We start from the raw sequence: 14,068 nt of genomic DNA on the forward strand, positions 1-14,068 counted from the left end.
CACCATCCAGTGGACTATAACCACATCTTTTCCAATTAGGTGTGCATCCCAGCTTTAGGATGAGGGCTCCCTTCTACGTTTGTCAATCCTTGGGTACTTTCCCCAGGGCTAGTGTATTTATAGTCACTCCTCTGTTAGAGTCAGTAGTTTTTGTTGTTGTTGTTTTGTTTTTAGGTTTTATTTATTTATTTATTTGAGAGAAAGAGAGCATGCATGAGCAGGGTAGGGGTGCAGAGGGAGAGGGGGAGTCAGAGAATCTCGAGCAGACTCCATGCTGAGTGTGATGCAGGGCTCGATCTCACAACCCTGAGATCATGACCTGAGTCATAACCAAGAGTTGGTTACTTAACTGACTGAGTCACTCAGGTGCCCCTGGAATCAGTAGTTCTTCATATCGAACTTTCTGTTTTAGTTACAGTGTGATTTCTTTCTACTGACTGAGACCTGAATGATATACCAATCTGCATCTCCAGGATAAATCCCCATGATCTTGATGCATTAGTTTATTGGATATATATATATATATATATATATATATATATATCCCAATATGCTAGATATATATTATTTGATTAAACTTGCTAATATTTTGTTGTTTTACATCTATGTTATAAGAGATAATTTCTATAATTCTGTTTTTTTTTTTAAGATTTTATCCATTTATTTGAGAGAGAGAGTGAGAGAGAGCACGAGAGGGGAGAAGGTCAGAGGGAGAAGCAGACTCCCCACAGAGCTGGGAGCCCAATATGAGACTCGATCCCAGGACTCTGGGATCATGACCTGAGCCAAAGGCAGTTGGCTTAACCAACTGAGCCACCCAGGAGCCCCTTGTTTAGTGTTTTTTTTTAAAGGATTTTATTTATTTATTTGACAGAGAGAGACATAGCAAGAGAGGGAACACAAGCAGAGGGAGTAGGAGAGGGAGAGGCAGACCCCACACTGAGCAGGGAACCTGATGTAGGGCTGGATCCCAGGGCCCTGGGATCATGACCTGAGCTAAAGGCAGATGCTCAATGACTGAGCCACCCATGCAACTAGTTCTGTTTAGTTTTAATGTCTTTATCTGGTTTTGGAATCAGAATAATACTGACTTTATAAAATGATTTGGTGTTTCTCCCTTGACTATTTTCTGGAAAACTGTGTGTAGGTTTGGTACTATTTCTTCCATATATGTCAGATGGAATTCACAAATGAAGTGTTCTGGGCCTGGAGTTTCTTTTTGGAAGTAGTTAACTATGAATTAAGTTTCTTTGATTGGTAGTGGGTTGTTCAAGTTTTCTATTTCTTCTTGTATCAATTTTATAATTTGTGTTTTTCAATGAATGTGCCCATCTCATCTCAGTTGTCAAATTAATTGGTATAAAGTTGTTCATAATATACCTTTATATCCTTAAAAACTTTGGGGCCTGTGGTAATGTCCTCTTTTTCATTCCTGATACTGGTAATTTGTCTTCTCTTCATATTTTTCTGGATCAGTCTGGGTTGGAGCTTGTGAATTTTAACATCTCCCCCCACCCCCCGCCAATCCAACTTTTGGGTTCATTTATTTTCCACATTGTTTTTCTATTGGGTAGGCCTCATTTTTGAAGTTCCCTCACCTCTGTCATCTTGTACTCTTGAAATTGTGCCTGTAAGGCAATTTTCTAATGATGTCAAATAGACTGAATGCCCTCAAATAGATTTCATTTTTGTATTTTTTCTGGCTTTTTAAGTAGTTCTCTGCAAGAGCACATGTTACTTCATTACAGCCAGAAGCAGAAATCTGAGAGGAATAATTCTGGGTGGCGGGTATTTCAGGAAAAGCACTAATTTGGAGGCAGATTCCTGTGTTGAAGACTGTTCTCTGTTGCTTACTAATATTGCTAATAATGACCTTGGGCAAGTTAACTTGAGTAAGCGTAAGTTTTCTTGTCTATAAAATGGAGATAGCAATAATATCTTACATCAAAATATTTCTGTAAGCATTAAGTAATTCCAAGAAAAACTGTTTAAATGAACTATGACAAGTGTCATAACTATAGTATGGCTCATATTTAATTTGTATAATTGTGGATGCCTTGAAGGCAGAGACTGAATCTCTTTTTGATCATGATTCCTTAACACATAGCACAGTTCCTGGAATATATTTTGATGTTTAATAAACATTTGTTGAGCTCAACCAAAGCTATTTCACATTAATGGTTAAAATTCTCACTTACTAACCAAGAGGAAATGCTGAACTGTATACCCATAGTTACTGATAACATCTTAATTAATACAGATCATGCTGAATTATTGGTTATTATCATTATTTAGACTAAAAATGTATACAGTGCTATATGTAAATTTCCTGTGTAATTTTTATAGGATTATCCTCTTTCTGGTCACAAATGAGAATATGTACTGAGAGATCTATAAATGGTGGGAAATTCCCAAGGATTGTCTCATAGGAGGAAGCAGTGGAAAAATGCCCTGATTTTGGTAATGTTGTAGATTGAGTGTGCAGATATAAACAGAGGTTCCTAAGACATGTGTTACCGAAGCTTGTAAACTCTAACCTTGTGGCCACATTCCTTTATAATTTGTGCAAATTGGTCTGTTCAGAGAATTACCTACCTACACTACCTACAAGCCTTAGGTTTGTGTGTTATCTTAACACCATTTCCGGTGGAGTTTTCTCCCCCTACCTGTATGCATATCTCTCTCATCAGTTTTAAATTTAAGTATGAAGTTCATTAGTATGAAGTTTTCCCAGCTTCAATCTTCTGCATACTGCCTTCATAATTCATCTCCACATGTATGTACCACTTAAACTATTTACCTAAGATTTTCTTTGAACTCATTTTCTTTTTCCTAAACGAATGCGTTTTAAAAGAAAATTAATATCATTATTACAAATTGAAAATCAACACTTTTCCAAGATTTTGATAAAAATAAAAAATAATGAAAACAAAACAATTTTATTGAATGCTACAAAGAGACCATTGTCTATTGAAGACTCTGAGCCCTAGGCCTCCTCTCCTTATTAAAATAAGCAATAGTGAGAGGGCTGTTAAAGCCTATCTCAACTGAGTTGTTATCTTTGTAATAATAAAAAACCTTGGGGCGCCTGGGTGGCTCAGTGGGTTAAGCCGCTGCCTTCGGCTCAGGTCATGATCCCAGGTCCTGGGTTCGAGCCCCACATCGGGCTTTCTGCTCGGCGGGGAGCCTGCTTCCTCCTCTCTCTCTGCCTGCCTCTCTGCTTACTTGTGATTTCTCTCTGTCAAATAAATAAATAAAATCTTTAAAAAAAAAAAACCTGAAAAATAGTTGAAAAATCAGTGATTTATTTACTATGTGATTCCATTTCATTTTAATGACTTGCAAGCCTACCACGTAAAGGCATTTCATGTCCCACACTTAGGAATACACTAGGTTAGATCATCGGTAAGGTATCTTTCCACTTTCAATATCTATGGAGTTTCAAATATTTTCTCTTCCAATTATTTGTATATTTCCTCCCTCAATTCTCATTCATGCAAACTGTCCCTGACTTACACCTCATGTTCCTTTCTACCAATGACTACCTTTGTTCTTAGTGTTGAGGGTCACTATGAAAAAAAAAAACTTGAAAATTTTTATGTAAAATAAATCGAAAAAGGGGTGAAAATCAGGAAGTTTTTGGGGGGAAGTGACTCAGACAGAAGTCTCTTGCCTCCTTGACTGAGTATAATTTTACTTATTTTTCCAAGCATTTCCTTTTCATTTTCTTGTACTTTCCCTCTAAAGTTTGAATTTAAAAAAAAAAAAGGAAAATAAGTATATTTATCTGAGTTAAAATAAGTTAAAAAGACAGATGCCTCCAGGAGGATTAAGAGATCATTAGTCATCCACACCTGAGTATAAATTAATCCAATCAGTTTATTTCCTTAATACCTGAGGTTACCTATAATGAAGGGGAGGGAATGAAATAGTTTTGATGAGTGGTTTATTTTGAGAGACTGGGGGAGCATAGAAGGAAATAGGGTTGGCTGGGAAGGCATGCAGAGGGGGAAGGGAGGGAAAGGAAGACCAGAGCATCTCAAAGAAGAGTTCAGCATAGTTTAACATTTTTCTCTCATTCTTCTCCTTATTCTGTCACCTTAGTTTCTGTTTTAGAAACCCAGAAGTCAGATTAGTTAGATATTGTATGGTTCAGATACTTCTTAGATTAAGTCAACCTTTAAAGGCTAAGTATGATTTCCCCCACCATTAGTAAAATTGCTCTTAAGGGAAGATGTCTTCTGTGTTTGGTGACACATATGTGGTAATCTGAGAACTGTACCTATAGTGCTCCACACACAATGGGTAATTAAGAAAAGTTATTACTTCCATCTGCCTTTGTAAATCTCCAGTGGGACAGAAAATGTTAGGAAGACTGTTAGTGTGGATGTGGATTTTCCCAAGAGAACAGTTCAATTTTATATATAACATTCCTGTGTTTTTCAGGTCCTTTATTAAGTGACGTATCACTTGATGTGATGATTTTTAAGTAGGTTCTCGGTCAGTGATTTTCAAACTATCTGTGGTGAAAGACCAGGATCTGATCAATTAACTATCTATCTATTTATTTCTGATCTATGGCAGACCAATCCTAGTGTGCAGCTCATGCCACATGTGACTCACCACACTGGTCTGACAACACACACACTGGCCTGTTACCTCACTCAAAAAGGCAATTTGACCAGCCTTGAGCTTGGATGTTCCGGTAATGTCAAGTTGCTCTAAGAACTTATCAATACTTATTCCTAATACCAGCTTATCACATTGAAGACTAGTGAGAAGAAGTTCAGAGACTCTACTTTGGGTAGACTGGTCCAATAGGTATTCTCTGAGAGTTCCTTTTATAAAATGACAAGACCCCTCTAGTCCTGGGAAGTCCTTTTATTGATCTAAAATAAATGCAATCTGTTAGTGTGGTTCATATACAAAAATAATCTGAGAATTATTGGTTTGTAACATGAATTTTCCAACTCTCTTGGAATTTTCTTGTTGCTATTTTCTTTTGAACTCTACCAGAAAATTAGGAGCCCAGAAAATTTGGAGATCTTATTATATAATTCTTAAACAATTATTATATTTATATTATATAAACATAATATATAAAATAATTTATAAAGTACTTTCTGTCAGTTTCAGTTATGCTGCAGTAACAAATGATCTCTGGAATCTCAGAACTTCATACCGGTGGACATTTATTTCTTGTTCGTGTTGTCTGTCTGTCATGAGTGGGGTCAGCTTGGCTCTAGTTTATTAATTTTAGAGCCCATGCTGAAAGAATAGCCCTAGCTGAGGCACTGATGATCTTGACAGGAAAAGAGAAAATGGAGGCCATGTGGTGGTTCCTAAAGCTGTGCTCAAAGATGGACACATTACTTTCCCTGATATTTCAATGGCTTAATTAAGTTACGTGACCAAACCTGACTTCAATGAGTCAGAGATGGTGAACCTTCCAGAGGGAAGGGACTGGAAGGAGGAGCAGCAGAGAATTCAAACACTAACAATTCCTACCACATTCACCGTTCAGATTTGTGTGAGAGGTGGGGAAAGAGAAGAGAGGCATTTCAAAGAGAAATCTATTCCATAAATGAAAAGGATAAAAATTATTTGTACTAATTTCAGTACCAATTTGAAATCATTTTACCCTTTTCCCCCCGGCCTTATTTGAGATGTGGTTGACATATCACATTGTTTAAGTTTAAGGTATATAACATAAGGATTTGGTGTATGTACCTATGGCAAAATGATTACCATAATAAGAGTAGTTAACATATCCATTATCTTACAGGGTTTCAATTTTTGTATCTGTGGTGAGACCTTTTAGGATCTACTCTCTTAGCAACTTTCAAATATGCAGTATCCCATTGTTAATCACCATTATCTTGCTGTACATTACATCCCCAGAACTTGTTCACTTAAAACTGGAAGTCTATACCTTTTGACCATCTTCCCCCACTTCCCTTACCCCACCACCCCTGGCAACCACCTATCTGCTTCTATGCTTTGTTTCTATTTTTTTTCTATTTCTACTTCCTTCCCCAGATGCAGGAAGTTTTCAGCTATTATTTATTCAAATAAGTTTTCTGTCCCCTTTCACTCTCTTCTCCTTCCGAGATCTCTATAATACAAATGTTATTATGCTTGATGGTGTCTCTGAGTTCCCTTAATGTAGTTTCCTTTTTTTATTACTCTTTTTCTCTCTCCTGTTCAGCTTGATTGGTTTCCATTCCTCTCTCCTCCAGGTTGCTGGTCCATTCTTCTGCCTCCTCTAGTCTACTATTTATTTTCTCTAGTGTATTTTTAATTTCAGTTATTGATTTCTTCATCTCTGGTTCCGTTTTATGTTATCTATCTCTTTGTTGAGGGTCTCACTGAGGTCCTCCACTCTTTTCTCGAGTTCAGTGAATGTCTTTAAGACTAATTCTTTAAATTCTCTATCAGGCATATTACTTATCTCTGTTTTGTTTAGGTCTCTTGCTGTGATTTGTCCTGCTCTTTCTTTTGTGATGTAGTCCTCTGTCTCCTCATTTTTTATAACTCTCTGTGTCTATTTCTATGTGTTAGGAGAGTTAGCTCTATCTTCTGCTGTTGGAAGTTGTGCTCACTGGGGAGTGTGGTGGAAAGAAATTTTTTTTTTAATTAAAAAAAAAAGAAAAGAAAGTTGTGTCCTTAGGAAGAAGTGGTCCTGAAGTGCCCTGCAGAATAGTGTCTCCTGCTCGCCAGAACCTGGCCCTTCAGAAATGTTGTGTATGTGTGTTGTGTGTGCCGTACTGTTGTGACTGAGCTGCTTTTGCCTTCAATCAAGTCATCTGCAGTGGCTCTCTTGGCCTGTTGGGGGCAGGGTTTGGTCCCTGTGTCATTAGTGGTCAAGAGGTAGAACTTGAGTCAGACCAGGTGTTTGCTAGAGCTGTGTAGCACCAAGCTTCAGGGTGCTCTCCTCATTTGGTCCCCTAAGAAGCTTTCTTTAGTGGGTGGGGCCTGCTGTCAGACCAGATATATGACCCCAGCTTGCTGCTGGAGACACAGTCAAAGTAGTGTATGTGGTTATCTTCCCCTCTCCCTAGGGATGGAACCACTTGGGCAGGAATCACTGTTGGGGCTGGTTGCACACTGCAAGGCTCATGACACCACTTTGGATGGCCTCTGGCCAAGGGCTGGTTGGAGGGTTGGAGTCCACAGGAGGACACAGGGTGGGGCACATAGTGCCTACAAGGTCTGCATAGTCAGTTGCAGGAGGGGACCTACAGCTCCAAGGAAAACTCCTGTCGAGATTGGATGGATTGGAGGGAACCTACTTGTGTGAGTTTCTTACATGTTTTGGATGTTAACATCTTATCACATACATGATTTATAAGTATTATTTTCTCCCATTCTGTAGGTTGCTTTTTCATTTTGTTGGTTGTTTCTTTTGGTTTCTTGTGGTCCCAATTGCTTATTTTATTTTATTTTTAAAAGATTTTATTTATTGTTTGACAAAGAGAGACACAGCGAGAGAGGGAACACAAGCAGGGGGAGTGGGAGAGGGAGAAGCAGGCTTCCTGTGGAGCAGGGAGCCTGATGCGGGGCTCGAGCCCAGAACCCTGGGATCACGACCTGAGCTGAAGGCAGACGCTTAACGACTGAGCTACCCAGGCGCCCCCCACTTGTTTAGTTTTGCTTTTGTAGTTGTGCTTGTCACATCCATAGAATCATTGCCAAGACCAATGTCAGAGTTTTCCCCTATGTTTAAACATCTTGTAGGAGTTCTGCAGTTTCAGGTCTTACATTTAAGTCTTCAGTATATTTCAAGTTAATTTCTGTGAGTGGCATAATATAGGGCTCCACTTCCACTTTTTTGCATGTAAATATCCAGTCTTCTCTCAACACCATTTATTGAAAAAACTATCTTTTCTCCATTCAGTATTCTTGGCTATTTTGCCAAATATTGGATAGTTATATATACGTGGGTTTATTTTTGGGTTCTCAATTCTGCTTCACTGATCTCTGTGTGTGTTTTCTGCCAATGCCATGTAGTTTTTATTACTATGGTTTTGTAATATAGTTTGATATCAGGCAGGGTGATACCTCCAGCCTGTTCTTCTCAAGATCCTTTTCACTATTCAGAGTCTTGTGGTTTCACATCAATTTTAGGATTTTTGGGGTTTTTGTTTGTTTGTTTGTTTTAGTTCTGTAAAAAATTTGCCACTGGAATCTGGTAGGCATTGCACTGAATCTATAGGTGGCTTTGGGTAGAACAGACATTTTAACAATACTAATTCTTCATTCTCCTCTGTCTTAAAGGTTATGTGAGATTAGTTCTTTAACTGTTACAAGTGGAAAATGCATCCCCTATGTAAGAATTATAGATGTTTTATGTTAAAAAGAGAAACATCAAGGGAATTTTTTCATCTCTCTGGAGTATATGTGGATGACATATACGTAAGCATGATTATAAAGTAAACACAAAAGAAGATGAAATGCAGCAGGAAACTCACTCAGCTAATTTCTGAGGTTTCAGAACTTCACTGTCTTTTATCTTGATTTTTGTGGTTCATTTTAGAAGATGTGGATATCACAGAAAAAGAGTCACATATTCGTGTACTGAGCCTTGTGAGAAAATTTCTGATTTGATAAAATAAGTTAGGACATCTACAATTCCCAGAGAAGAAGTCTGACAAGTCTTAGCACTTCTTAAAAATTCTTCATTCTCTGAGGCTAGGAAAAACAGTCCTCAAATCTTTCTCTGAATAGGTTTCATTTCATATCAAAGAATTAACAAGACTCCTTAAGCCCCTAACATACAGCCATGGAGTAATTAGGCTCATTTGGGGTTAAGGCCTCTTCAAGATCTCTTTTATTTTTAAAACACTTCAGATTTGAAATGTCTTGTCAGAACTAGAAGAAAGAACAAGGATGGATCCCTGCTGTCTGCAGATAAGGAGAGAGAGGGAGGGAGGGCGAGAAAAGAAAATTTATTTGCCTCTTTCCTTCTTGCTAATTATTTCTTATTTTTAAAAGAAGATTTTATTTTATTTATTTATTAATTTATTTAAGAGAAAGAGGGAGATTCAGAGGACGAGTGGGAGGAGGGGCAGGAGAAGCAGACTCCGTGCAAAGCAGGGAGTCTGACATGGGACCTGACCCCAGGACCCTGGGAACATGACCTGAGCCAAACGCAGAGGCCCAACAACTGAGCCACCCAGGTGCCCAATTTCTTACTTTTATTATGCTCCTCCTTTAAACTCCTCTTGGGATTTTTTTTTTTCCTTTCTGTTTTGTGAGATACTAAGAGTACATTTTCCTAAGAGCTCTCAATGTGTAAACTTGGGGAAAAGAACTGTGTTTTTGTAGCCAGCATATCCGCTTGTTTTAAATATACATCTGCTTGCAGCTTCTTCCTGGGGCTGATGTGGCGAGGGAGTGGCCTGGAGAAATGCCATATAAGTGTGTCCTTCCACTTTGGCAAAATAATGGTCGCCCATCACGTTTACAGTACATGCAGAGTTCTCGGGTTTGATTTTAACACCAGTTCTGAGAAACTGGGACTTCCACTGCCACTTTAGAACTGGATTAAATAGCAGAGGATTCAATGGCAGACCCTGTGTTTGGGAGATCCTTGGTGATATCCGTGGGGATCTTGTCTTCCTCCTCCTCCTTCCTGCCCCCTTTCTCCGTGCACTTACACATCTCAGAGCGCCCATGTTCTTACATAACAGCCTGAGATCCGCCCCTGTTGACTGACCCTCTACTGATCCGTGAAATTCACTTTCCCCATGGTTGGAGTTTATTTGTCTAAAAATGTGTACTTTACCTGAACACGTTAATCATGGAGTATCTCTAGGACTTCACACACTGGAACTGAGGCTTTAGCACTTTTTCAAGGACACAAGGTTTAGAACATGTCTCTCTACCATTCCACTAAAAATAGGCCTTGTCAAGGTCACCTGTGGACTTTCTAAGGTCATAACCTTTGGCCAGTTCTCAGGCCTCGTTTTTCTCCATCATTCACAACATGTGAGTGTCCCCATCCCTTTTCTGTCCTGTAGTTCCTACAGGTGGCTTCTGGACACCACTCTTGCTTCTCCCCCTACTTTGCTGGCTATTCCTTCTCAGTCTTCTTTGCAGGTTTGTTCCAAGCTCCCAGTCTTTAAAGGTCGGAGAGCTTGGGCTCAGTCTTCAGGTGTCTTTTTTTCTCCACTTTGAGCTATCTTGGTTTCTCTCCTTTTTCTTTTTTTTTTTAACCTCCAAATCCAATATCTCAGCATATCATGCTGACTGCCTTCAAAATATATTCAGTGTATGACTACTTCTCAACAACTCTACCATATAACTTTTTACCCAACCACTTATTCTCTGACCTAGCTTATTGAAATAGTCTCCCCTCCTCTACTTTGCCCTCCTACCCTTTAATCTGCACAGAGTAGCCAGAGTGCTTCTACTAAAACATGAATTAAATCCTGTCACTTCTCAGCTCAGTATTTTCCAGTGACTTTCCTTCCCAGAGTAAAAGCCCAAATCCTTACAGTAATCTTGGATCCAAGTGGTTTGGCCATTGCTACCTTCCTGATCTTTTATTTCAGCACTGTTCCTTTCCCCTGCATCTGCTCTAGCACACTGGCCCCCTTGTTTATCTTTGAACATGTCAAGAGCACGTTCTCAGTTCTGAGTCTTTGTGTTTTCTGTTCCACTGTATAGTCTTATTACTTTCTCCCTAACTCCTTTGTTTGTTCAGATAATACCAAACATTAGGAGACTTTCCCTGGCCACGTTTACAATATAACAGAGCATATATACAATATAACAATATACAATATAACCGTCACCACCACTTGACACTCTCTAAGCCCTTATGCATGCTGGTTATTTTTCTCCACAGCAGTTATGACTACTGGTATATCATTTGTATATTTGTTTAGTGGGCAACTTTTTCCATTCTACTAGAATATAAGGTTCCTGAGGGCAGATACTTTCCTTGTTATTACCCTGCCCCTAGTGCCAAAATAGGGCCTGTCATGCAGTCAGACTCTAAAGCAATCGCTGATTGAGTGAATAAATAAGCGTACGTCTAGAGCTGTGGGCGACTATGTTTCCCAGCAAGGAGAGAAAGCCAGCATAAAATAGAGGAGAACAAAGCCAGCATGCTGGGGTGGGGGGGAGCAGAGACCAGGTGAAGGGTGAGTCCGGGTTGAGCTCGATTTCCTGATTGGTCCAGATGCTGAAGTGCATTTCTGATCCCCTGCCGCTTGGTGGTTCAATCTTTCCATGGAGTCCATGGACCTTTGTGTGTAAGTGGCCTTGAGTTGGATTTCTGCATCTACCAGGGTCCTAATGAATGCACTGAAGTCATATATACAGAAGGAGTGATAAGCAGGGCCAGAAATCAGGTCTTGGATTTTCAATCTATCATCATACCAGGTGTTTCTGCAGTTTAAAGCCCTTATCTAATTACAGGACCCAAAGATATTTATGCCCAAATCCACTTGAAACAAGGCCCCGGAAGGTGTCGGAGATGATGCGATCCTGCTAAACTTGCTACATACCCGTTTTCCTCTTTCCAGAGGGTGCCATCAATTTATTATATGAACATTTATTTTCAGGATCTGGAAAGAAACAACACATCATCATTGAATGTCCCATTATTGATCAATTCATGGTGAAATTAAGAACAGAATTATGAATTGCATAAATGACTGGAGAAGTCCTTTGTTGTTACATTGGAGGAATGTTAGAGGTGACTTCATCCATCTAGAGAAATGATATAATTGACTCAAGATAACTTGGTTAGTGACAAAGCTGGATCTACAACCCCAAAATTACAAAGCTGTTTCACTTTCAACTCAGGCTCTCTTTACTACGCAAGATGCATAACTTTTCCTTTTTCCCTTGTCCTTTCACTCTCACCCTGTTCTCTGAGGTTATATATAGCTGTGTAAACTCTATTAACAATCTTTCCATCAATAAATTGTGGGCTTGCTATCTAGGTGTCTCCAGAGAGTGTGGTGACACATCTTAAATGAACTCAGGGTAACCAAGGACTATAAGATGGAAGGCAATCTCACTCAAGCTATGAATGAAATATGAATCAATCCAAACTCAGCAATTTATAGACTCATCCATGTGAAAGAATAATAACTTTAGAATATGTCCCAAAAGCAGGTTTAAAGGTCATCATGCGTAGAATTTTTTATATTTCTATTTTAGAATGAGAAATTGATTATTATCTCAGAGCTAAATTCCACTGTCTGTCTAGCAGGCTGGAAAAAGTATGAATCACCTGATAAAATGGAAAAATACTAAATGCTCCTTAATACCTGATAGTTTTAGAGAGGTGAGTGCTATAAGAATAAGGAAGACGTAGAACAATTATTTGGGAGAATTAAAAATATATATATATATTTATACATTCATGGTTCTAGTTATATGAAATCAAGTTTCTTCAAATTTGAAAGATTCACGTCAGGATGCCATCAAGAGAGTACATCACCGACTATATGTCCTTTTTGAAAATAACCCTTCTCATATTGAAATCGTGGGAGAGAGAACCTAGATTGACCCAGTCTGGATCACATCACCCCCACTGGCCAGAGGAGAGCAGGATATATTCCCTACAATAGCAGAGCTGTAGTTCCCCAAAACAGAAGCAAGAAGAGATTTATGCAGAAAAATGAGAAATAAGAGGTCTCCTCCCATAGTTCCCTGGATCTGTCCCTTTGCCATTTCCCACATATTGTCCTAATGTTTTGGGAAACAACAGGGTATAAGGCAAAGGGACCTGAACTCGGATTCTAAATCTTGAATTTGACCTTCATCTCTGAATAATGTTAGACAAGGCATTATATAACCTTTCAGGGCCTTGGTTTTCTCATCTGTAGAATTAAATAACTTTAATGTGTTGTTGCAAAGATTTCTTCCTGCTTCCTAGGGTAAGAATTTATGGCCCAAACTTGGGCGCTGTCCACGGTTCTGCCAAGTTAAAGTGAAATCTTTATAACTGTATTTCAAGGTTTTATTACGATAAATAACCTCAATTAGAGTTTATTCTGGTTAAACATCAAGATTCCAATGGCATGAACTCTAGTAGCCACCCAGATTGGAGTGGAAGGAAGCTGTGGAAGAAGTCTTGGACTGGCAATTAGAGATGTAGTACAATGCTCATCTATGCTTTTGTCTCTCGGGCATTCGTTTACTCTTCTTCAATTAACAGCACCATGATACTCCTTTGGTCAGTCAGTCTTCTGCCATCTGTACATACAGTTCAGGTAGAGCCAACTTCACCCTTCACGTCTCCCCTCCATTTAGCCCACAGTGCAGGATTGTTGTTCTGTACAAGATCCCAAGTGGGGCTGAATCGGGTGGGAGCTCTAAGGAGATTTAGTGGCTTATTGGCCGATACCAGTCAGGGAACGTTTAGCTCCTTTGGTGCATGAATAGGACAGAAACAAACAGTACACAATAACACAAGAGAGAGACAAATAAAGAAGGACCTAGACATAGGATAGTCTTGTCTCAGGTGCTGAACAGAGGGCTGTGTTCAGGAGGTTGACTGCTTCCCATAACCTCCCATCCAAGGAAGAGGTGGAGTCACTTCAGTTCCTGAGGAGAGTGTCCTCCATGAGGTCACCCATTGTTGAGAAGATTTCCGCATCTCTTCCAGTAGATCAATAGTACTTGGAGTCAAAGACCAGGATAGAAGCAGAGTAAGGTTCAGGAAGGCAGATGGATGGTCATGTTTGAGTAAGAATGAAGAGTCTAATTTCAGTTCAACATTTGTTGAGATTCTGGTTGGAACAACAGACATGAAACAAGTATTGACAGTACTCTGAGGTAAATGCAATCAGATGTGCAAGATACTGTGAGAGCATAATGGAGGAACATGTTGAGTGGTGGTGGCATTGGGGGGAGACTGCCTAGGGATAATTTGCTAGGGGAAATAAGAGCTGAGCCATCATAAAAGAAATATACGAGATAGGGGACGGAGGTGCATTATAGGCATAAGGCACAAGGGGCAAGGGGCAGGGGAGGAAGAGTGACAATCAGCCGGCACGTTTGCAAGAGTCAGTAGGCGTGTTTGTTGCGGTAAATAAGCTGTTTA

General features: G+C 39.4%; 1 long non-coding RNA gene across 2 annotated transcripts in view; it reads left to right on the forward strand.

Annotated features, from left to right (window-relative positions):
- LOC125083655 (uncharacterized) overlaps positions 1-14,068 on the forward strand; it is a 39,712-nt gene that overhangs the window by 16,254 nt on the left and 9,390 nt on the right. Inside the window, exon 3 of one of the 2 annotated variants that reach the window (XR_007122332.1) lies at positions 11,574-11,727. The exons of the other annotated variant lie outside the window; for it this stretch is intronic. This is a non-coding gene — a long non-coding RNA (uncharacterized LOC125083655). Of the gene's footprint in view, positions 1-11,573; positions 11,728-14,068 lie in introns of those variants that run through there. 2 annotated transcript variants of the gene reach the window in all.

This window comes from Lutra lutra, chromosome 13, assembly GCF_902655055.1.
Source record: "Lutra lutra chromosome 13, mLutLut1.2, whole genome shotgun sequence".
NCBI classification, from domain to species: Eukaryota; Metazoa; Chordata; class Mammalia; order Carnivora; family Mustelidae; genus Lutra; species Lutra lutra.